The sequence below is a fragment of the Perognathus longimembris genome, chromosome 8 (assembly GCF_023159225.1).
Source record: "Perognathus longimembris pacificus isolate PPM17 chromosome 8, ASM2315922v1, whole genome shotgun sequence".
Lineage (NCBI taxonomy): Eukaryota > Metazoa > Chordata > Mammalia > Rodentia > Heteromyidae > Perognathus > Perognathus longimembris.
The window spans coordinates 33458328-33475454 of NC_063168.1; the positions used below are offsets into that span (position 1 = coordinate 33458328).

At 46.7% G+C, this 17127-nt stretch overlaps 1 protein-coding gene across 1 annotated transcript in view; it reads right to left on the reverse strand.

Annotated features, from left to right (window-relative positions):
- The window catches only part of B3gnt2 (UDP-GlcNAc:betaGal beta-1,3-N-acetylglucosaminyltransferase 2), a 32238-nt gene extending 30222 nt beyond the window's left edge, over nt 1–2016 (reverse strand). The window contains exon 1 of the mRNA XM_048352839.1: nt 1729–2016. The gene's annotated coding sequence lies outside the window, so the exon portion shown is untranslated. The remainder of the gene's footprint in view (nt 1–1728) is intronic.
- Nucleotides 2017–17127: the final 15111 nt, after the last annotated feature.

A 17127-nucleotide genomic window follows, 5' to 3' on the forward strand; every position in this document is an offset into this window, starting at 1 on the left:
GCAAAGCAGGTATTACCGTCCCCAAATCTAAATATGGGACATGAGGCTAGGATAAATAACAACTTGCCCAGGGTCAATGAACAGTGGTGACAGAATCATGATTTGTAAGAAGTGAGGGAGGAAAGTCCAATTTACTTGAGAATTAGGCCTTTCATCATACATATGACATCTGCACCACCACCACCACCACCCCACCCCCGGCCAAAAACCTACACCTAAGAGCAGTGAGTCTTTGCTGAGGGGTGGGGGCAGTTTCAGAGAGAAGATGGAATGATAAAGACTTTTGTAAAGGCTTGGGCGGGGAGGAGAAGGTTTATTCAAATTACCCAAGTGGAGTTCCAGGCTCCAGCACTTCACTGATCTACGATCGACATCTGGTTTAAGAGCACACGTATTCTGGGTAAAACTCCCCTGATTCCACCGGGCTCAATAATGTCCACACAAAAAGAAACAAGTGGTAGCTAGGGAAGTGGCCGCCCTAAGCAGCCAGTCCTCCCTCGGGTCAGCTGCCACTAGAGACCGGGCTTGGCGGGTCGGTCCCCCGCCTTCAGCGTCCCATTCCCGGCCCGGCCGTCGCCTCCTTTACCCTCCCATCACCTCCCGAGGCGCAAGTAATTACACTGGGCGAGTTTGTTATAACACGTAGAAGCCCACATTCACCAAGTGGCTTCACAACCTGAAAAACTAGGGAGGGGCAGGAAACTAGGATTGGGGAGGTAAAGGAGCAAAGACAAACAAGCCACCCCTGTGTTTAGGCAGGAGAATCCCTTCCAACCTAGATTGTGCCTGTTTTTAAAGATGACCCTTCAAGTTGTGGCACTTAGAAGTAGTTTCTTGAGGGAAGACCATAGGGGTTCAGCGGTTCCCCAAATAAAAACCACCTTCAGAAGGGTCCGAGGCCGTCAACCCCGCGCCGCGGCGCCACGCCGACTTCCCACCCGCAGGGGATTTGCTTACAGCCGCGGGGCGCCCTGGGCCTGTCAGCTACCCCGGGCAAGTTGCCGGGTTAAACATTAGCACGGAGACGCAGAATACGTGTGTATGTGTCCTGTGTGTGTGTTTATGTGGGTGTGATATACATACATACATATATATGTATGTATACTAGAGGTCAAAGGAAAAGGCTCTCCCTAAATTTCACCGAAGCCGGTCTTGGGGACCGGGGTGGCCGAACTCGCGGTGGGGGGGCGGGGAGAGGCTGCGGGCGGCTCCCGGGCTCGCAGAACACCTGATCTCCCCATGCGGCACCCGAGGCCCGCGCAGTGCGAGGGTGGGGTGCAGGGGCGCAGGGCGAGGGCGCCGACGAGCGATCACACACCGGCGCGTCCCCCTCCCCCAAACTCCGGGGCTCCCCGAAGAGGACGCTGAGCCTACAGACGCCCCTTCCCAAAATCTGCATCGCCCGGTGGGGAGAGCCCCGGAAGTTGGGGTGCAACGCGAAGGGGACTCTGCCCAGGCCCGGGGCAGGAGGGTGCAGAACCGGACAGAAGACTCCGCTGAGCGGAGTTTCGCCATCGCCTTCCCTTCCTCTGGGGTGCTGAGGTGCAGAGGCCCGGAGGTGGCCGGGACCACCCAGGAGCGGCTGCTTAGGCGGAGGCGCCGGTACCCGGCCGGAACTGGTGAGGGGGCGACGCAGGAGTAGGGTTCCGAGTGAGGGTCGGGGAGACGAAGAGGGAGGCACGGAAGAAGAGGGGAAGCGGCGTGACGCCCCCACAGTCAGGGCCCTACCTTGTCCAGGAGCAACTCCAGCTCGGCGAGGGGGTGGGGGGTGGCGGGGCGGCTGGGGCGGGAGATCCCGGCCGCATCCACGTCTCGGCCGCTGCGCGCGGCTCAGCCCGGCGAACGCCGCCGCTCACGCTCCATGCGCGGCGCCCGGGTCTAGTGGCTCGGCGGGTTGGCGACAGGGATGGCCAAGGCTCGGGCTCCGGCTCGCCTTGCCTCCGGCACTTGTTGCCGCCACCCAGGCCACAGCTAAACACTCCCGGCTCTGGGCGCCGCCGCCGCCGCCTCAGGGCGCCCGGCTCGACCCCGCCCCCGGGCCGCCTGCCAATCAGGACCGGCCCCGCCCCTCGCGTCACCGCCCCGCACAGCCGCCGGCCAGACCCGCGCCCCAAGTTTTGCGAAGGCCGGGGCTCGGGCTCACCCGTCGGCTCGCAGCACCTACCCTGGTTCGTGCGCTCGCCGCCTTCCTGGGGCCTTCCCACCCCCACGCCCTCACCTGGAAAGCCTCGGGTGGGGGAAGAAGGTTTTAAAGACCGGAAGCCCCCGCCCCCGTTTAAAACTCTCGAAGCCTATTGTACCGCAAGTCTAACCTAAAACCCTAACCCCCCCTTCGTCGTCCTGGAGAGACTGAAGAAGAAAGGCTTGGTGAGGAGGACTCCAGTGACCTTTCCTGGCCAGGCCCGTGCGTGACCGTGGCCTAGACGGGATCTTGGCTGTCCCTCAAGTAATAGGGACGTCAAGAAATGGTTTCGGTGGGGGATGGGGCAACCTGGGCCAAGGAGAAGTCGCGAGGGTGTTGGTTCTCGTGGTCAAGTGCACAGGATTTTCTCAAGGCCCCACTCAAGTCTCGGGAAACAGGAAATGCAAGGTGCGGGGCACTGGGCCGTGAACCCGCAACGCAGCCGCCGAGGCTGGACTGATACCTAGGCGCAGCGAAATAGCTGAGCGCTGACCCGGACTTTGCCGACTGGGTGTGGGGAGGGCGCCAGCCACACCCGCCACGGGCACGGGGACCCCAGAACCACCGACGCTCAGCGCCCCTGCAGGCTCCCAAAAGCTCTGCATACCACGGTGAGTCCAAGCCGCTGTCGCACTTTGAGGCCCTAAAGTAAGCCGGACGGTCGCCCTGATGGTCCCGATTTGAAAGGCCCAAGTCAGCCTGCGAGGCCCGCGTGAGCTCCTGGGAGGCAAGCCCCGCCCGAAGGGCATCCTGTGGATTCCGCTGACCTTAATCCTTACCTCTGCTAGTGGAAAACCATCCCTTCCTGATAGTCACAGTGAGGAATTAAGAACACTCAGCCCCAACTATTGCATTTTTTTTCTTTCAAAAGACACTTACCTAGCAACCAAACTCTGATCTAACGAAGTATACATTGGAGCAGGGGGCTGGTGGCTCATGCCTGTAATCCTAGCTACTGAGGAGGCTGAGATTTGAGGGTCTCCACTCAAAGCCAGTCTGTAGCCCGGGCAGGAAGGTCAGTTTCCACCAGGAAACCGGAAGTGGTGCTGTGGCTCAAAATGGTAGAGCGCTAGATTGAGGGAAAGAGCTCAGAGACAGTGCCCAGGCCCCAAGTTCAAGTCCCATGACCAATAACAGCATGCATAGTCACGTGGGTGCAGCCCTTTACAAATGGGAATTCTGAGTCAGTGCATCCGGAAATGTTGATTTCCAATCTGCAGACTTTTCTACTTTGATCACATGACTCTCCTAAGAATGTGAACTAGTTTGTCTCTGCATTCACAGAAAAGATATCTGGAATGGTGCCTCATGTAGACTGTTAACCAATGTTACTAGGTCTGGGATTGGAGTAGGGGAAAGAAGATATATTTTATACCCTATTGACTGGGTTTTGTTTTTCAGTTTTATTTACTTTCATAATTTAGAAAGCTAATAAAGCATCTTTGTTTTTGTTTGTTTTGTTATGGTGTCTAGTCTTAATAAAAAAATTTTGGTTGTATTGGGAGCTGAACTCAGGTCCTCCTACTTAGGCATTCTACCACTGAGCCCTTTTGTTCACTAGTTTTTTGTGTTTTGTGTTTTTTTGCTGGTCCTGGGGCTTGAACTCCTGGGCTCTCTGTCCCTGAGCCTCTCTGTACTCAAGGCTAGTGCTTTACCACTTGAGCTACAACACCACTTCAGGTTTTTCTGTGTTTTTTTTGTTTTGTTTTGTTTTTTGGGGGTTTTGTTGTTGTTTTTTTTAGGTTTTTCTGTCTATGTGGTACTGAGGAATTTAACCCAGGGTTTCATTAATACTAGGCAAGCACTCTACCACTAAGCCACATTCCTAGCCCTTACTGGTTATTTTTGAAGTAGGGTATACTTCCTGCCCAGATGTGTACCTAGGTTGCAATCCCCCCTATTTTAATCCTGCCTGTTGTACAGGAGCCACCACTGCTACAGAGTCTGGAATCAAAGACTATGCAAAAGCTGTTGTTGTACCATGATTCTCCCAACCTCAGCCTCCCAAGTAGCTAGGGTCACATGTGAACCACAGGGTACAGAGCTCCTAATAAAACATTTTTAAAGAAACAAATTAGAAACTGGGCGCCAGTAGCTCACACTTGTAATCCTACCTACTCTAAAGACTGAGATCTGGAAATATGGCCTAGTGGCAAGAGTGCTTGCCTCATATACGTGAAGCCCTGGGTTCGATTCCCCAGCACCACATATAGAGAAAACGGCCAGTAGTGGCGCTGTGGCTCAAGTGGCAGAGTGCTAGCCTTGAGCAAACAGAAGCCTGGGACAGTACTCAGGCACGGAGTCCAAGGCCCAGGACTGACAAAAAACAAAAAAAAGACTGAGATCTGAGGGTCTCAGTTGAAAGCCAGCACAGGCAGTAAAGTCCAACAAGATAGCCTTATCTCTGGTTACCACCAGAAAACCAAGTGGCACCTCAGCACAAGTGGTAGAGCTCTAGCTTTGAGTGAAAGAGCTCAGGGATTGCTCCCAGGCCCTGAGTTTAAGCCCCATGACAGACTAAATAAATAAATACATAAAATTGGAAATTAAGGATTCTACAGAGTATAGTATAAATAAATAGATAAATTGACTTTCTTTAATTCTGTGTTGAGTCCATGTTTGCTTTGGTTTAAAGGTCTGTTGGGCTTCTGCATTGATCTTTAAGTATTGTAAGAGGACAAAGCTGACATCTGAGGAAGATTTTGCTGTACTATCAGACTAGTATTTTTTTGTTTTTACTACTGCGTGTTTGAGTCCGTGTCTTCCTTTGAAATGCTCTCCCAGTAGCGGCAGACATGCTTTCAAGGAGTGCCAGCCTAGAAGTGTTTAATTCAGGATTACTACAATGTCAGCTGGCAACCCACAGAGACATTATGCTTGTGTCCTTCACAGCTGCCAAAGGCTGTCCAGACCCTGAAATTCAAACATAAGGGCATTCTCTCCATGGTGCCATTACTTAGTGTGGCTGGAAGGGCATCAGCAACAGTTTGTACTTGTGACTTGGAGAAATAATTCAGTGCTGGATTCTATGCTCATTTGGCTCCAGTCCTCCTTTCTCTTAGATTAGGATTGAGGTTCATCAGCAGAGAGAGATGTAATATTCATTTATTCAAAAAATGTGTGCTCGGGCTGGGAATATGGCCTAGTGGCAAGAGCACTTTCCTTGTATACATGAAGCCCTGGGTTCGATTCCCCAGCACCACATATATAGAAAATGGCCAGAAGTGGCACTGTGGCTCAAGTGGCAGAGTGCTAGCCTTGAGCAAAAAGAAGCCAGGGACAGTGCTCAGGCCCTGAGTCCAAGGCCCAGGACTAGCAAAAAAAAAATAAATAAATAAATAAATGTGTGCTCGGCTCTGGGATGTGGCTCAGTGGAAAAGCACTTGCCCAGCAAGTGCAACGTCCTGGGTTCGAACCCCAGTACTAAAAAAGAAAAGACCAAAAAAATGTGTGCTGACCACTGGCTGTGGCAGACACATTCTTAAACAATGTGCATAACAGTTAAAGGCGCCAACATTATGTAATTACTGTTAGGTTATGGGCCAACGTGTAGTATAAGGTGGTAGGATGATTTGGGGAATCCAAGAGAAATTCCTGAATGGTTCTAGTTACAGAAGGGCAAGTGGGGAGGTAGATAGAATGTAGACTAAGCAGGGTGTGGTATACCAGATTATAGTACAACAGGGCTTGAACAATCTCTGAAAAGACCTTGTAAGTGGGAATTGTGCTTTGGGTAAGTCACTCTGACCACAAGGTGAAGAAGGAATAGAGAGAGGAAGGGTGTGGCAGAGGGCAGTTAGCATGTAGACAAGGCAGTAGAGCCAGTGGAGAGAAGTAGACCTCTACAGTTCTTGGATAATTGCTTAGATGAGGGGAAGCTAGGAATATCCCAGATGCCTACTTCTTCAGCCAGATGGCAGTGGTGCCATTTTCTGAATTTCCAAACCTGGGAAACGAGGATTGTGTAAAGCCTAGCAAAGTTCAAGCTTGGTCAAGGCCAGTTTTAGTTACCTGTGAAATGTCTCAGTGAGAAAGGTTGAGGAGAGGTTGGTTGTAGGCATTGAGTCTCTGAGGAGAGTCTGGGGCTGGAGAAACTGGGGTAGCTGTGGTAATGAAGGCACAGGAGTGAAGTCATCTCCTAGAAGAGTTAGAGTTAGACCAGAAGAGGGCCTAGGACTGGGTGCTGATGAGCCCTGGACAGGATTCTAAGGCTGGACTATCTCGCAGGGAAGGTAGAAGAGTTGTAGAGAGGTAGAGAGAAAACTAGGAGCTTGGAGAGGTGAGGGTTACAAAATTCAGAGAGCAAAAGTGCTATGAGTAGGCAGAAGTCTGTTGACTTGTCAAATTAATTACCCAAATGAAATTAATATTATATAGCATGCGCTAACTTTAATGCCCTTGATGTCACTGAGAATAGTGGGGTGAAGATACCAGCCCTAGGCTGGAGTGGATGGAGGAGTAAATGAATGAGAAGTGAAGAGTGCAAAGAACTCTTCAAAGTTTTGACAATGAAGAGTCAGAAAGAAAAAGCTATAGATTTATTCTAGTTTATGTATTTTGTCATATTTTAGAATGGAAGACTTGGCATGCATTTCAGTGCAGATGGAGAGGATTCCATAGGGAAGAAGATGAAAGTATAGCAGAAAGAAGACCATAGATTCTTCTACCCAACTGGAGATGGGTGTGGTCAGGAAGGGGATGGATCAGACTGAGTGGAAAGGTTGAGTTCATGCAGGAACCACTTTTTCTATTAGAAGGTCTGAGCCAGGAAAATATCAGCAGTTGAACCTTTCTTCCTGATGATACTACTCTATGACAGAGGGAAGCAAGAGGCAGGGCAAGGACAGATATGAGACTTGAAAAATAGAGAAAGTTTGTAGGTGTTTTTGTCTTTGTAGTTTGTCTTTGTAGGTGAGGAGGGTTATGATAGCCAGAGAAATAGCCAGATACTGAGGTAGCTTGACTATCCATTTGAGGTTGGTGGCTATGAGCTTTCAAGGTGCCCTTTGGCCTTCCTGTGAGATTTCCTCCAACACATCAGTTGCCCATTCTATCTCAAGTTCAAGTGGCAGAATTGCTAGGGCAGGAAGCAAAGGAACTAAGAGCTGAAGTGAGGATATGCTACCAGAGAGAGAGAAAGAGAGAGGGGACAAAACAGGTCAAAGGGGTCAAATTTCAGTCAAAAGAGAAGGAAAAGATGTTGCATCAAAATCTGAGTGCTTATTAAATAAAAGGTTTAGGAAGTGAAGTTTAGGACCCTGGTAAAAACCAGGCTGTGATGGGGAAAGAGGGCAAAGTCATTGGAGATGATGAAGTCAAGGGAATAAGAGGTGGTGTACGGAGGGCCCATCTGTGAGTGAAATTGTTTGTGATGTAGCAGGAACTGAGGATGTGGTGTTGAAATAAGGAGACTGGGTCTAAGTAATGTCACCTTGTCCTCGCAGCCATCCTGGTCCCTTACTGGGTGGGGGGAGCTTTCCACCCAGCTCTAAAAAACCTAGAGGTGAGAGAGGCCATTCATTGAATTTCAGAGGTCATGTCATTTAACTCTAAGAAAGCTATGCTACAGAGAGTGCTCATCCTTGTTATCTTCCTAAATAGTTCGACTCACTGGACTCTTAAGTATCTCTCTATAAGGAAAATTTAAGGTGTGTCCCTTATATGGAAAGTTTAAGCTGAGCCCTGAGCTACTTTTTCCTAGATGAAAAGTTCTGCTAGTAACTGAGCATTTCCTTAAATCATCTGTTTCTGTTGGATTTGGATCTCTACCCTGAACATTGGCTTTCTTTTTTCTTCAAAAGCTTTGCGTAAGCTCTGTACAGGGCTGCAGGTCTTTGAGACAAGAGTCCACCTACAGTCACCAGCTCTCCAATAAAGACTCCCCATTCTACTCCTGAAAACATGGGTTCTCTGTTTTCTGGCAGCTGAGTTCCAAAACAACAATATGAAGGCCAGTGAGCCAAGAACTAAAGTTCTAAGAGTGTAAGGAAAAGGAAGTGACCGGGAGATCAGAAGATGGAAATCACCAAGAAAGGGAAAAGATATTTAGCTGGGAGGCAGTTCCTCAAGGGAAACAATGTCAGAGGTGAAGAATGAGGAAGTAGAACACACCCCCATGCTGGCTCCTGGAGGATACTGGAGTAAGAGTCTTGGTGCCTCCTCTCTTCAGCCCCTCTGGGAAAGCAAAAAAAGTGGGAGTTTAATCCTGAACAGAGGTTATGAAGAATGGGTGCAGGCATGAGTTGATGAATCACTCTTTGATGCCATTTTCTTATTGAAGTTGATAGTTGGTCAGGTGTCAGAAAGAATGAGAGAGACTACAGTTCTCTTCCTCTTTCCTTGCCCTCTCAGTGATGCTAGCGATTGACCCCAGGCCCCTGCACTTCCTGCACACACTGACACCACACTACAACCTCAGCGCTTATGATGGAGGGATAGAAGAGGGAATGACAACAAAAACAAAAATGAGTGGCACAGTGGATTTTGCCACCATTGTCTCTATAAAGCCTGACCCAGAAGCTCTATGAACCAGGGTGGTATGCTTTCACTTTCCTGCCCAGGATTTCCATCAAAGTAAGATACAAGACAGCCTCACACCCATTCCCCTCCTCCCTCAGGGCTTTGTTGTCACTAAATAAACCCAGAATCCCATGTTTATGTTATCTCTCTTCTTAGAAGGCTGCTGACTTAGACCCAGGGTCATTTGTCTGTAAAATGAGGATGCTAAAACACACCTTGCTCTTGGGAACAGAGGAGATTAGACCAAAGTATAGAAGCCTGTTATGAAAGTGAGTGAACCCCAATACGCACCCTGATACACCCACAGCTCTCCCAGTAGCCCTCCAAAAAAAAAAAACAAACAACCCAGAGTCTCTGTTCTAGAGGAAGTTGTAATTTTGTCTCAGAGACAAGACATACAGTCAAGACAATTAGAGGAATACACAGCTGTGTCTGATTAAGTACTAAATTGTAAAGTACAGACAACAAAAACTCTGAGATTAGGAAAGGGAACAATTAGCCAGAGTAGGGAAAGTCTGGGAGATTTCCTGGAGAAGGTGGGATGAAAGGTGCCCAGATTGCCCATTTATCCTAAGGAAAACCTTTGCAAATAAGCCCATTCCTTTGTGACAGCAAAGACTGCTCATCTGACATGGATGTCATGGATCTATAGAAAGGTTATAGGTTTGTCTAGATAGGCTTCACTCTAGCCTTTGCTGCTCCCGGAAGCTTGCCCCATCTATCATACTCCTGAGCCTAGACAACCCAGTGAATTTATATGGTCTTCCCTGGGCCTGAAGAGGTAAAGTAAACCCCATTTTCAGGCAGCCCCCGATTTGTTGTCTGTTTAAACTATGAGTAACCCAGGCCACCAATTATCCCCGGCTAGCAGGACAAGCTTATTAGCCCAGCTGGTCAGGAAACTCTCTGCTTAACTCTAACTGCCCCGGAATACCTCGAGCCCTGAGCCAATCAGATTTGTACCTGTATCCTAATCTTGCTTGAACACCTGATTGCTGTAACTTTAGGTTTTTGCCTCTATAAGCTCTGTGAAATCTGGGCTCAGGGCCTTGCTCCTAACCTCCGCTGTGTCGGTGGGTAGGACAAGGCCCAAGTTTCAGCTCGCCTGAATAAAGCCTTGCTTTTGCATTTCAGAACGTCTAGCTCCCGGGGGTCTTCTTGGGGGTCGTCTCCTGACATGGGCATAACAGGCCTTACTTACCTTTGACTTTCCTATGTCATTATTCATTTTTCTGATGAGGAAACCGAGGATCTTTTTTTTTTTTTTTTTTTTGGCCAGTCCTGGGCCTTGGACTCAGGGCCTGAGCACTGTCCCTGGCTTCTTCCCGCTCAAGGCTAGCACTCTGCCACGTGAGCCACAGCGCCGCTTCTGGCCGTTTTTTCTGTATATGTGGTGCTGGGGAATCGAACCTAGGGCCTCGTGTATCCGAGGCAGGCACTCTTGCCACTAGGCTATATCCCCAGCCCCGAAACCGAGGATCTTTTCTTTCTTCCTTCCTTCCTTCCTTTCTCTCTCCCCCTCTTTCTCTCTCTCCCTTCCTCCCTCCCTCCCTCCCTCTCTTTCTTTCTTGCCAGTACAAAGGCTTAAACTCAGGGCCTGGGTACTGTCACTTAGCTTTTTCACTCAAGGTAGGGGCTGGAGATCTGGCTCAGCGGAAGAGCGCCTGCCTGGCGAGCGCAAGGCCCCGAGTTCGGTCCTCAGCTCTGGGGGAAAAAAAACTAAAAAAAAAAAGGCAACAATGCCACACTCAAGGTTAGTGTTCCATCATGAGGCACAGCTCCACTTCCACCATTTCTGGTAGTTAAATGGAGATAAAGAGTCTCATGGACTTTTCTGCTTAGATTGGCTTCAAACCTTAAACCTCAGATCTCAGGCTTCAGAGTCTTTAGGATTATAGGCATGAACTACTGATACCTGGCTCTGAGGCTGATTTTGAGTAAGTTCCTGTGTCTTCTTGATGCTAGCTGGTATTTTTGCCTAACAAGATTGCAAGCTGTTGAGTAAGTAAACCTGGATGCCTTTCCTTAGCTTTCAGGCTCTGTGGTTTGTTTCAGTGCACCTAGCTAGCCTAGGTCACCTGCATGTCCACAGAGACAAAACCCTGGACCATACCTGCCTATTTTGTTCTTGACTGCCTCTGCCTCATTAACCAGGGGCACTACCAATCCATCATTCAAGAACAAAATCCACAGAGCTGCTCTCCCAGAGCTCAAATATCTACTTGTGCAGAGCTGGCTTCCATCTTTCTGGTTCTGTTGTACGTACCCAGCTCCTGAATTCCTTTGGACAGGGTTCAGAAAGAAAGAATCCTTCTGCAGTGACAATCCCATAGCTCTATGGCCTGGTCATGCCTCAGCTCCATACCTTCCTCCTTTCACCACAGACCTGGCAAAGATTCTAGCATACCAGGCACACAGATGGCAACAGCAGCAGAAATCCCCCCAAGTACATGTATAATGTGAACTTAGGTTGTTCCAGGATGGCAGGCAGTATTCTTGCTAGTCTGTTAATCAGTCCCAGGTGGGACTATGAAAACAATAAGCACCTCTGTCAATGGGTGAAATATCAATTACAGATGTGGAGTCTTGGCAATGGAATTCTTAGAAAAGGCCCCCAAAGTGACTTTCCAGAGGCCAAATTACCTGATAATACTGATAATATCTTGAATATCAGACAGTTAACTCACAGGTTAAAAAATTACCTGGCTCCTAAAGCAGAAGCTTTGTTCCCAAGGTTACTATGACTTTGCAATAGCAGGGAAAACATGAAGCCTCATTATCAGATGCAGATACTAAAAACAAGTCTCATGATTCCCAGGGGACTCACTCCATATCCCACAGTCCTGATGCTAGAAGTACTTGGGAAATTCCCAGATTAATGAAGTCCAGCTGGTATAGGACATTGAGGTGGACATTTGAAGAAGCATGAACAGTTTGCTATCTCTTTTAGGGTCATCACTTTGTTTTGGAAATGAAACTTTCATTAAGGAGAAGTGCAAAATCCTACTCCTAATTATCATCAAACTGCAAAATTATATTTGAGAAGAGACACCCCCAAATTGCAGCATCAAGCATGAGACAGTGCTGTTAATATGATTAGCAGGACATAAGCCTATTAGAGAGTTTAATGCCTCTTAGCAGTTATGAGCCTTCCTAAATCTTCTCACAGTCTAGAAAACCATCTCCATTGTAAAAACAACTATTATAAAACAATGATTTCCAGGGGCATAAGAAAAATCCACTGACATTTACCAAAGGCCAAAGCTGCCTGGCTAAAGAAAAAGAAGGTTTCCGGGAAATAAAGACTGGGACCAACTCTTACTGAGAAGGGATGTCTATCTGGCTGTGAATCCCAAAATGCCTTTCAGAAAGCCAGTTGTGGATGCATTGGTGAGGTCTAATCACCACCAGGAGATACTCAAATGCAGTGGCCTAGGCATTGGCTGCTGCTAGTGAAAATCATAGTAGTAAAGCCCCCACACCCAGGTTCAAATCCCACACTGGAAAGAAGATGAATGTTGGTCTTCATGAGGATAGCAACACTCCTCTCAAAGAATTCCCGGGGGGGGGGGGGGGGGACAGGGAATGAGGTTGTTTATGCCTTTAGGCACTTGTTGCCTAATAAGTGTTGAATTCCCGACTTGATCTTGGCCATGGGTCCAAGTACAGACATAGTATGTATGCTAGGAAAGCCTTGACATTTGTCCTGGGCCCACAGAAGGTACTGCCATCCTGTCTTCATTCTGTTAAATCATCATCATCATCATCATGTAGTGTTGAAAAAACCAGTTGTCCCTGAGAAGAGCCACCGACTTGATCTTTAAAACTCAATGACCTGGGCTGGGAATGTGGCTTAGGGAAGACCTAGGTTCAGTTACTTAGCACCACATAGGCAGAAAAGCCGGAGGTAGCACTGTGGCTCATATGATAGAGTGCTAGCCTTGAGCAAGAAGTAGCCAAGGACAGTGCTCAGGCCCTAAGTCCAAGGCCCAGGACTGGAAAAAATAAAACACCCAATGACTTAAGAGAATAACAGGCAAGTCTGTCCCACAGCTAACTCATCACTAAGCTAAGGGGCAGGGCCTCCTCCTCAAATGTTAGCCAATAGTCAGGAAGATGAGAGAACAATGGGTATCTATGAATAGTCTTAGACGAGAAACAGAATACACACAATGACACAAAATGTGAAAGAAAGAAGTCACACAGAATGCATATGAAGTTCAAAAACAAATAATAATAGCTAATCTACCATAGAGGGTATTAGAGTACTATTGCCTCTGGGATAAGGGCCAAATTTACTGGAAAGAGGAATGAGAGAACTTTCTGAATTCATAGAAATGTTTTTCTCTAAGACAAGAAATGTACTCATTACCTTATTATGTAACTGTACCCCCTCTGTACATCACCTTGTCAATAAAATTTAATTTAAAAAAATTTTAAAGAAATGATTTTTCTCTTACCTAGAATGGTGATTACAAAGGAGCATACAATTGTAACAACTCAATTTCAGATTTGTGCCCTTTCTTTTTCTAGAAAAAAGTCGATCTTTTTTATTAATTAACTGAGAGACATAAATATATTTTATGGTTTGTAAATTATGCTTTAAAAAGGGAGAAAAGAAGCTGAGCATGGTGGCTTACATCATAATCCCAGCTAATCAGGAAACAGAGCTCAAAAAGATCACAGTTCAAGGACAATGCCAGCAAAAAGTTAGGAGGATGAACCTGATTTCAACAAATGAAACTCAAGTGATGGGAAAAAACAAAAAACAAAAGAAACAAAACACTGTCAGTGGCCTTCCAACAGTTGGCTGTGATACTGCCCTTCCTGCAGGATTGATCAGCATCCCTGAGAGCTTGCTGCTGCCCCCTCCCCGTTAGGCTGCTCAGAAGCCAACTGCCAGCTGCAAGGCCCCTGGTGTCTACCCATCAGCACTCCTGGATACTGACCCTTCCCTGCCCAGTCTCCAGTTCCTAGAAAATTGTCCCAAACGGGGCTGGGAATATGGCCTAGTGGCAAGAGTGCTTGCCTCTTATACATGAAGCCCTGGGTTCGGTTCCCAAGCACCACATATATAGAAAACAGCCAGAAGTGGCGCTGTGACTCAAGTGGCAGAATGCTAGCTAGCCTTGAGCAAAAAGAAGCCAGGGACAGTGCTCAGGCCCTGAGTCCAAGGCCCAGGACTGGCAAAAAAAAGAAAAGAAAAGAAAAGAAAATTGTCCCAATCACTCCTGCCTAGCTGAAACCTTCCTCCTAAATCAAACCCACCAATAGGTCTTGGAGGGGGCCTCACCTCAAGAGAAGAGATAAAATGAGGACACTCCCACCCCCCCCAATCTGACCCAACCCATCCCCCAACATCCAAAATGGACTATTGATTTCTAGTCCTGCCACTAACACTTCCTAGTGCCCTTCACTTTCGCTTTGCAATAAACTCTTATGCTCAAGGTTTTTGTTGTTGTTTTTACTGTTCAGAGAAAAAGGACTCACTCACTCCTATATCACAACTGTTATCCCAGCTATGTGGAAAGTATAAGAGGATCACAGTCCAAGCTGGCCTTGGCAAAAACACAAGTTTGAACCTAAAAAACAGCAAAATCAGAAAAGGCTGGGGGAGCTGGGCGCTGGTGGCTCATACCTGTAATCCTAGCTACTCAGGAGGCTGAGATCTGAGGATCATGGCTCAAAGCCAGCCAGAACAGGAAAGTCTGTGAGATTCTTATCTCAAATTAACCACCAGAAAACCGTAAGTGGCACTGTGGTTCAAAGTGGTATGAGTACTAACCTTGAGCGAAAGAGCTCAGGGACAGTGCCCATACCATGAGTTCAAGCCCCAAAGTAGAAGGTCTGCCTAATAAGCATGAATCCCTGTGTTCAATTCTCAGGACTGCCAAAAGAAAAGGAAAATTATAGTTTTTAGGCAGAGGGAAATATGGGCAAGAAAGAAAGAAAAAAAAAGAGTTTCTTATTCATCAATCCTACGACTGTTACGGGGTTTGAGGGAGGATGTCCCTCCAAGAAACCACCACTCAGACACAGTCTCAAGCAAAAAGATGGATTTATTGGGGAAGCAAAAAGCGAACTGACTGGCCAGGGATGCAGCACAGACTCGGGAGCTGAAACTGCAACCCCTAACAGCCCTCAAGCTGGAATTTATTTTTTTAAATAAATTTTGTCAAGGTGATGTACAGAGGGATTACACTTACATAATAAGGTAGTGACTACATTTCTTGTCATATTTGTTATACTTTCCCTCATTTTTCTTTCCCTTCCCTAGCCCAGACAAACATACATACAATATCCAGTGTACCAAAATCATATACAGTGACCACAGGGGGTATGCCATAGAAAATTCACCTAGTACATTAAACATAACGACAACAATAAAATCCTCCTGTTTCCATCTTTTGGAGTTCATTTTGCTTAGCCTCAGCTTATATAATCTTATATACATAGCTATTGAGCTATTGTCTATCCTAGACATTTTTATGTTTATTTAGTAATTGTTTGGCTTTAGAGACAGGATGTAAAGTCGCTGACCAAAGCATGTAGAAATACCATTTGAAAAGAAGTTTGTTATTTTACAGACATGATCTCTACTGCCCCCTCCCAACATCCACATATCAGGGAAACTATGAACCTTTGTTCTCTGTGTTCTAGGCTTGTCTCGCTCAACATTATTTGTTCAAGATCTGACCATTTCCCTGCGAATGCCATTATTTTATCATTTCTAATCACTGTGTAGAATTCCATTGTATGTAGGTGTCACATTTTTTGGATCCATTCATCTGTAGTGGAGCATCTGGATTGTTTTCATATTTGGCAGTTGTGAATTGTGCAGCGATAATCATGGATGTGCAAGTGTCTTTGTGGTATTCTGGATCCTGTTGTTCAAGACAGATGCCTAGGAGTGGTATGGCTGGGCCATAGGGTATTTCTATGCTGAGTTTTTTGAGGAACCTCCATACTGTTCTCCAGAGAGGCTGTACTAGTTTATGCTCCCACCAGCAGTGGAGAAGGGTTCCTCTTTCTCCACATCCCCTCCAGTATTGGTTGTTGCCTGAGTTCAGATTATAGGCCATTCTAACTGGAGTGAGGTGGTATCTTAGGGTTGTTTTTATTTGCACTTGCTTTACTTGCAGGGATGTTGAACATTTCCTCATATGTTCCTTTGCCATTTTTACTTCTTCTCCTGTAAAGTCTCTCTTTAGCTCCCTTGCCCATTTAATAATTGGTTTACTGGGTTTGGAGGGGGTTAGTTTCTTGAGTTCTCTGTAGATGACGGATATTAGGCCTTTGTCTGTTGCTTTGCTGGTGAAGATCTTTTCCTATGTGGTTGGCTGTCTTTCTAGTTTAGTGGCTAAGTCTTTAGCTGTGCAGAAACTTTTTATTTTGTAGTAGTCCCATTTGTCAAGTCTTTTCCCTATATGTTGTGCCCCTGGGACTCTATTCAGGAAGTTCCTTCCTGTGCCTACAAGTTCTAGTGTCTCTCTTACTCTGTCCTTCAGCAGTTTCAGGGCTTCAGGTCTGATGTTGAGGTCTGTAATCCATTTTGAGTTGATCTTGGTATATGGTGGTAGGCTAGGGTCCACTTTGAGTTTTCTGCATGTGGTCGAGCTGGGGTTTATAAAGGTAAAAGTGTAGCACAGATGTAGGCGCTTTAGCGGGTAGAGCAAACAACAAACAAGTTAACAAACAAGTTAAGCAAGCCATTTACAGAAGCAGAATTTTGCAGTTAGGTTGACCTAATATTTAACTTCATTTTAACAATTGCTACCATGTTTCCCTAATCAAGATGGAGTCAGCTCTACTCTCCCCAACGCTATCATTTTAGACAATTTCCTCAGTGCCAAACTCTAGGGCAGTACAAACTGGCATTTCAAAGTAACGTATAGATGGGAGGAGATGAATTCTTCTAAAAATTAATGTCCTAGTCTGGCTGATCACTTAGGTGTAGCCATTTTCCTGTCCATTTGAAAGCCTTTTCATCACCACCTCCTTCCTATCTCATCTAAGGTCATTCTAGGAAATGAGTGTGTTCAGAGTCTGCATTCCTCCACCCCTAGAATTACACACATGTTATTGCACAACATTGGCTCTATAAATTTCATGACATAGAGAAAGGAAGTCTCATTTGGTTGCTATACTAAAGGTATATTGATGACCATCAAAAATCTGAGACAAGATAGTTTGGATCATCAGGAATCACCCAAGAAGAAAGAATATCGCCCATCAAGTATTTCAAAAACCAAAGATTCCCAGAGGGTAAAAAAACAGGATGGGCAGTTGGAACTAGAACAAAAATAGCAAATTGTAGATGCAATTCCATCATTAAGTACTGCATGACAAATCCCTTCTGTGCTGTCAAAGCAGATTTATAGCACATGACAAGAAGATTGTAGGCAGGGCAGGCTCCAGCCCAACAT